Source organism: Mirounga angustirostris, unplaced genomic scaffold (genome assembly GCF_029215605.1).
Source record: "Mirounga angustirostris isolate CCGP_5_RB_7025 unplaced genomic scaffold, mMirAng1.0.hap1 SCAF_10, whole genome shotgun sequence".
In the NCBI taxonomy this organism is placed as follows: domain Eukaryota; kingdom Metazoa; phylum Chordata; class Mammalia; order Carnivora; family Phocidae; genus Mirounga; species Mirounga angustirostris.
Genome location: NW_026991718.1, coordinates 133,268,356 through 133,276,043, shown reverse-complemented (window position 1 = coordinate 133,276,043; position 7,688 = coordinate 133,268,356). Strand labels below are relative to the sequence as shown.

Here is a 7,688-nt window from a genome sequence, read left to right as displayed (position 1 = left end):
GATTGAAGGCGTTGGTGGATGGCACCAGGGTTCGGGGATAGAAGTCAGAGCCACTGGCAAGACCACTGAGGGATAAGGCGGGACAATTCCCCTCCCCAAGGACTAGGCTGGTAGTGCTCTGGGCTCTGGGGAGAGGAGGCAGAGCTCCCCGGGGCGGGGGGATGGGGGGACGTGGCCTCTGTCAACACCCCTGCCCCAGGATAGAACAGTGAGCAAAAGGGGGTGTGGGTCCTGTGGCTTTCCCCATCCTCGGGGGCTCCGACCTCTGGGATGTTGATGGGTCCTTGGGGCTGGCTTTGCACCAGGGTGGAGGGGGGAACAGACACGTGGGGAGACCCGGGGGTGTCGGAGAGGTCCCTCGTGTATTAACTTCTAAAGGCGCCAACTTCATGAAATATTTGTCTATGGTGCCAACTGATACCAATGAAGCAATAAAGCCCAGACTTAGCAGGGAAGTTCATCTCAGGAGCCGGGGAGTGGGGAAATGTTCTCCAGAAGAGGAAAAGGCAAGAGCTTTCCTTTGGCCTTACTGGGAGGGTGTGAATCCCAAGAGGGAGGCATTTCATGGAGTCTGGCCTCTGCCCAAAGCCAGCCCAAGGCTCCCTTACCAGGTGAGATGCCAGACCCCTGAGGGCCTCCCCCCCGCTCAGAGAGGCCGATCCCCACGGGCTGGAGACGGAGGGGTCTTCGGCATCAGAGCGACCTCGGGCTGTCCGATGGGGCTCAGGGTGGCATCCACACAGGCAGTGCCCAGAGCTTGACCCACAGCCAGCTAGCTCTCTGTGGCCGAAGGCAGCGGTGACCCCTCCCACTGGGGCCCAGATACAACGGGTGGAGCGGAGGGCAGTGGGGCCCTCCGAAGCCTTTGCACTCTCAGGGATGCCCCCGAGCGAGCCCGTGGGACCCCAAAATGGGACAGCTACAGAGGCTGCAGGGGTGAGGGAGAAGGAAACACAGACCTCACCTCTACCACTCTGCAGGCAGAAGGAACAGCCAATGCAGTTGACCCAGGCGGTAGGCCAAGGCCAGGCTGGCGGGAGGGATGGTTGACCTGAGAAGAGGCTGTTGGGGGGGAGGGGGAGGGTAGCCAAGGTCCGGTTCCACGGGCCCTCGTGGCCACACACAGGAGGAATTGGGGTTGTTGCCTGGTGCAGTGGGCAACCACGGGAGAGCTTCGTAAGGGACGTTATCTGAGCTGAGCCTCAGCGGCCCCGGGAACCAGCTTCAGCCTCATTTGGAAGGGAGCTCCTAGGCATGCAGCTCCTGAGCTCAGCGAGAGCCCGGCCGCCTCGGGAGGGAACAGGACCAGCGGGGACTCTGAATGAAACAGAGGGGTGTCCCATGCCCGTGACCCCACACACCTGCCCGAGCGGGGAGGGTAGAAACAGCAGATCACCGCGGGCGGCGAGGCCGCAGAGGGAAAGCTGGTCGGGGCTGGCGGGCGCCAAAGCACATGCACTTGGAAATCTGGGGGGCAGTTCCCGGCAAAGTTCTACAGCCATCTGCCCTCCACACGTAGGTATTTACCCAAGAGGAAGTACCCAGAAAGACCAGGACAGGCATTCACAGTTTCCTTCCCCCCTCTGGCAGAGCTGGAAACAGGCCAGCCGGCCACAGTGGGGGACTGGCTCAACCCACCATGGTCAAGGCTTCCTGGGGGCCACACGGCCACACAGAAGAGGGTCCTGGGACCACAGCCTGCAAAAGAGAAAGAACCCATGTCCATCACAGAAGTCTGTCTGTCTTGGATAAGGCACAACCCTCCTCTAGTGAAGGAAAGAAGACCAATGGTTGCCTGGGGCTCAAGGAGGTGAGATTCATAGGGCAGGGCACCGGGGAACTTTCTGGGGTGATGATGGAATGTTCTAGATCTTGATCTGGGTGGTGGTGACACACAAGTGTCCAAACTCATCCCCCTTGCCCCTGAAGACCTATGTATTTTACTGCATGTAAAGATACCCTGACAAAAAAATATCTTTATAAAGGGGGGGTCTGCTTTGGGGCTTGGGGTCCATGAGCTCCTCTCCCCTCTCTCTCTCGAGCTCCCCAAGTCCCCCAGGCAAAGCAGAAGCTCTGTGCGAGTGGAAAGAGCCTCACGCGGGGGCTCCTGAGGCCACGGCGCCCGCCTTCCTGCGGCGCATCCATCTTGTTACTGCCGAGCTGGAGAATTGCTCCCGGGGCCGAATCTTGAATATTCATCTGATTTACGGCCCGCTGCCGACAGCTTTATGAATCCGCCCACCAATACCTGCAGCCGGTCATCAATCTTCCCCCGAGATTGTGCTTCTGCCAGTAACTCATGAATTAAAGAGGCCCCCGGCGGCCCCCACGCCTCCCTCCCCTCGCGGCGCGGCGGGATGGAAGGAGGGCCTGACCAGAAGTCAAAACACTCTTGTCGTCTTGCGGTGGTGGCGGCTCTGGGTGACCTTGGATGACTCGCTCAGACTGTCCACAGTGAGCAAGAGAAACTTGGGAGCCTTCAGATCTGCCTCTTCCCAGCTGTGAGCCTCAGTTTCCCCACCTGGAGAGACGGGGGCAGTAGCACCTCTGTCTGCTTCCCTGGGTGGGGGGCCGAGGCAGGTGGGGGGCGAGCGAGCCGTTCCGTGGCAGGGCATTTGGACCTGTCTGCAGGAGCGAGGGAGATGGTGGTGCTCACAGCGAGCCCCCCACCATCTCTCGTACGCAGTGTGAGAATGAAGGCAGCATTTCCTTCGAGGGCTTTCGGGGGACCCCAGGAGGCACTGAGAAGGCACTCAGCACAGTGCTCTGCACCTGGCAAGCACTCGATGGGGGGTGGATGTGAGGATTGTTTATCTAGGAAGGCACAAATGTCATCAGCTTAGCTCTGGGCTCAGGAAGCAGCTCTGAAGTGTTGGCAGAGCCCACCCTCAGCAGGGACCCCTGACCAAAAACTGCTGCCCAAAGCCCAGGGCCATGTCCAGTTGGCTGGCATGGGAGCCCCCCAGAGTCTGCCACAGGGATAACACTCAGCAAATGGTCCCCAGTTGCTCAAACTTTCACCCAACCACTGGTAGTGTCTGCAGAGCGTTGGGGGAACCCAGGCCTGGCTCCACCTGGGTCAGTAGATGGCTGGAAGGCAGACAGCGGCAGGTAGATGTAGCCCCTCTGGACTCAGACACATCGGGGTTCAAATCCTGTCCTGCCCTGAGCATCCAGGGACCTTGGCAAGTCTCTCACCCCGTGAGCCCCATAAGCTGGATCTTGGTGCCATGGCTGCCTCGGGTGGGGGGGAGGCTGGGGGCTCAGAGAGGCAGCCTGCTGTAAGTGCCTTCTCTGCCACATGGGAGCCCACAGGAGTGTCGGCCCCAATGGGTGTCACTGAATGTCTGGCTGACACCAGGCACCGTTCTGGGCACCGGTGGGGTGGGGTGAGGGTTAGTCCAGATCCTGTTCCTCAGTGGCTCGCTCAACAGAGGTTCATCAGTCTCTTCAGACCACAAAAAGCTCAGGAGACCCGTCCCCAAGGACCCACTGAGGGACAGCCCCTCCCCAGGTCCCAGCTCCCACCCATCTCTGCAGTGTGGCAGTGTCCCCCGGAACTGTGGCTTGCTGCAACGGCATCATCCCTGCCAGCCTTCGGGGTGCCCTTCCCAAGCCGACACGCCAGCCGATCAATCCTCCCCTCCGCACCGTGCCACGGCTCCGGCCTGGGGGTCCTGCCCACAGCACGGCTCCTTTGTCCGACGGGCGCTCCCCTACAGAGCCCCAGGACACAAGGGAGGCAGTCATCGGAACGAGCTGACATGTACTGGGCACTTACTGTGTGCCAAGCATGTTCAGAACAGCTGACGTGCACCCCTTCTCTGAACCCCCACCAAGAGGAAGGTCGTGTTATTATCTCTCTGGTACAAAGCAGGGAGCCGAGGCATAGAGAGGTAAGGGGACTCACTCGAGGTCACACAGCTCAGAAGTGGCTGACACCAGAGCCTACGCCCTCACCCCCTGCCGTGCCCACTGCAGCCCAGCGCAGCTGCCCCTTGCCCCGTGAAGTGTGCGTGGCACCATGAGGGTTCAGTGAGACTCTGCTCCTTGAAAATGAACTATCTGACCTGGGGAGTCACCTCACCACTCTGAACCTCAGTCTCCTCTTCTGCAAACTGAAAACAGTGGGCCCACTCGCTGCTGGAATGTGGGCTGGATCCACCGTGAAGAGGTACCTAAAGCCCCAGCCTGGTGCAGGGCCACGGGGAATGCTCTCCCCTTCTGGCCATGCTGCTCTGCACCTGGACCCCCTGGATGTCAGAAGTCCACCACTAACCAGCCTAATCCTGGGAGAAGGGTACCTTGGAAGGAGGTAAAGGGGGAGGCGGAGGCCAAAGCTGGGAGCACCAGCTTACCTACTTGGCATTGCCTGCAGAGGGGTGGAGGGTGGAGGGGTGGAAGAGCCTGAAGCTCACCAGGGAAAAGGTCTCAGCTTCTGGGAACAGCATTTCCCTGGGGCTTCAGCCTCCACCACTAGGGTTTCTGATCTATGGACTTTTCACCTTGGCATCGGCTTCCCGAACACGTTGGCAGTATTTACCCTGTGGGAGGAGGAAGGGGCCCGATAGATGGTGTGCGCATGCACGCTAGAGCAGAACATCAGCCAGGGCAGCTGGATCCGGGCCTTCGAGAGCCCCCAGCTCCTGGAGCCTCAGATGTAGGCTTCCCTCCTGGTCTTTCGTCCTTGCTCTCTGGCCCCATCCTCCTTCAACTCTTGCTCTTAGGACTAAAACGCTGGTGGTTGGGAAGATGCCAAACTCACAGCCCCCCTCTCTGGGGATTTACACCCAGGGTGGAGACCAGGGCTAAAAATCCAAGCTCCCACCTTTGCTAGCTATAAGAACGCCCCTACTGCCTCATCTACAGAATGGGGGATCATAATAACACCCAAGTCTCCAGGTTGAGAGGAGGAACTAAAGAAGGATGCCTGGAAAGTGCGCGCACACACAAGCATTCAGCAAGTGGCAGGTGTTGTCTCCAGCCATATGGGTGCCCAGTAAATGTTCGCTATAGGTGGATGGCGGGAGAGAGGATAAATGGATGGATGGATGGAGGACAGACAAATGAACGTATACTTGAATGGATACCTAGATAGGTAAATAGAAGTAGGTGGACAGACAGATAGTGGATGTGCAGTCACTATCCATCCATTGATTTATCCATCCGTCCATCCACCCATCCATCCATCCATCCATCCATCCATCCATCCATCCATCCATCCATCCTTCCTACCATCTCTGTTGGATGTGTGCTTGCGCACACGGCTAGGTAGATAGAGAATGGGACAGATAGGAAGACAAATACACAGACGGATGGGTAGATGAGTGAATAAATGGGTGGCTGGCTGGCCCGATGGGTGGATGGATGGTGGGTGGGTAGATGTTCCAATGGACAACTGAATGAATGAACAGATGGAGAGATAGATGAATGGACAGATGGATTGCTGGATGGCTGGGACCAGAAACTAAATGCTAAATTGCCTCCCTCCCGAAGGTGGTAATAACAATTGCTTCAGCTCCTGCCTGGTACCACATACATTAACACGGCCACAGGGGGCCGGAACGCCGCAGCCTGCACAATCTGCTCATTAACTGACTCACGGAGCTTTTCACCTATTCGAAACCAACAGGGTGGCAGCGTGACATTTAAGATTTCCTTTCAGCAATCACTTGCTTGGCCTTTCACAGAACACAGCGTACGGCTGTTCGCTGGCTTATGTTCTCCTCCAAAGGTGCCCGTGAGCCCCCCATGTGGTTCCAGGTTCCCCAGGGCTCGGGGGGGTGTGCCCCCAAAAGTTGGGAGCCCCTTCCCCCTCAGCTGCCTTGCCACACTCTCTCTCTGCAGAAGTGCTACCAGTTACCTTAATTACCCTTCAGTTAGGGGGTTTCATTTATAACGGAGTGGCGAGGAAGTATTGGAGAAAGAGTCTCCTTGGCAACCAAGTTTTTAAACACAAGAATTCTCCGAGTTTTAAAGCCACTTCTCATCTAATTTCCCCCCTGAAAATTAGCTTGGAACTTTTCAGATGCTGAAATTTTTAGCAGAACAGCAGGCTAGCACTTATGTCTGAAACCATAAAAGACCTAGATTTCTCCCCTGCCAGAGGCAAGAGCCTGGGAAGTTGTTCAATTTCCGGTGCCACTTTGTTCTTGGTGGAGAAGCAGGAACTGCCACAGCCATTATGAAGTAACCACGGAGAGCCACATTTTCTGACCTGCAGTCGGTCACACTCCCCACGCCAACCTGTTTCCTGGACTCAGGTTGTTCAAGATCCCCATCGTCTGAGTTCTGCCATGTGGGCTGGATGGAGAGACCCCTGGGACAATCGAGTGGTCTGGGCCCAGCTCCCCAGGTTGAGAAGGATGGCACCAACCAGCACCCCAAAGTGGAAAGCATACCATTTCAGATTTCAGGGTCTGCTCTCCACTGAGGTTTCTCTCACTAAAAGCCTCCTGTCTCCTCCCTGTGCCAACAAAATGAATCCCAGCTCAGGTCCACGGCTTGGTTTTTCATAATCTGCTCCAGCCTGGGGCACCCACTCCAACTCTCTCCACTTCCCATGGTCCACACACCTTACTAGGACCAAGCCATGTTTCTGCCCACTCAGCTTCCAACTGTCTAGATGGCACTTACTCCCAACTCACGGTGCACCGATCCTCAAACTTTCCACCCTCAGCCCGCCTTGATCCTTGCTTGTGCCCCTTAATCCACCTGCAATTCCTATACTCTGTCCTTTCGACCCTGGCTTTCCAAACTTGACATCATTTTACTAGGGCTGCTCACATGCCACTTCCTCTGAACCGTTGTAGCAATCTGTCTACACCCCTGAGAACATCCAGCTTTTCTGCTCTGTCCAGCTTAGCAGTTACCTCGTCCTGAAGACACATGGTATTGTGGGAAAATCAGGCAGAACTGATTAAGCTTCTGGCTCTCACAGCTTGGGAGGTGCATTGCCCTGGTGAGAAGATGAAAGGGTGGATGGAAGGGAGATGAAGGGTTTACATCTAATGGACCCTACAGTGGTCAGATGAGCCCCTAAGTGGAGGTTGGATGGTCAACTGGGTAGATGTGTGGATGGATGGAGGGCAGGCGGAGGCATAGATGGTTGGAAGATAAAGAAATGGATAATTAAGTGGAAGGGTAAGGGGCTGGATTGATAGATGGAGAGAAGGGGGGAGGAGGGGAGAGAGAGGGAAAGGTGGGGGAAGGTAGATTGCAAATGCAACTCGCTGCCCAGGCAGAATTACAAAATATGGGAGGTGGACCAGGAGGCTGACCACCCGGGAATTCTGGAAGGGGCAGAAAGTGAGCCTATGGATTCTTGTCTGTAGGAAATATTGCTCCTGATAACTTGAGGCTTGAAGTTTTTCAGTGACCCTGGGAAAAGGACAGAGGCTCCTATGGGACCAATTCATTAAGAAGGACAGTCCTGATCAGCTCACCTAAGCACTTGGGCCGACTCTAAGTGCCAGGCAGTCAGAGGGCATTCAATAACTATTCATTGGAAAGTGACGGATTGATCTTGGAGGCCTGCCATGGTCGGGAGGCATGGCTGGCTGGGAAGTGCACACAGGCATTTTGCTCATCAGGAGCATGGGCTCTCCTATTCTGCAGCAGGAAAAACTGACCCTGCTGTGAGCAGCCCAGCCTCCAGTCTTCGGTCTTGCTCCCATGTTTGCATGGTG

At 56.5% G+C, this 7,688-nt stretch overlaps 1 long non-coding RNA gene across 2 annotated transcripts; it reads left to right on the top strand.

Moving 5' to 3' along the window:
* The first annotated feature begins 303 nt into the window (after positions 1 to 303).
* On the top strand, positions 304 to 7,160 carry LOC123851918 (uncharacterized). 2 transcript variants are annotated; one of them, XR_010405936.1, is made up of 3 exons: positions 304 to 611; positions 1,591 to 1,810; positions 2,043 to 7,160. It is a non-coding gene; the product is annotated as an uncharacterized LOC123851918 (long non-coding RNA). The 2 variants fall into 2 exon arrangements; XR_010405935.1 differs by lacking the exon at positions 304 to 611 and adding an exon at positions 686 to 1,014.
* The last annotated feature ends 528 nt before the right edge of the window (positions 7,161 to 7,688 follow it).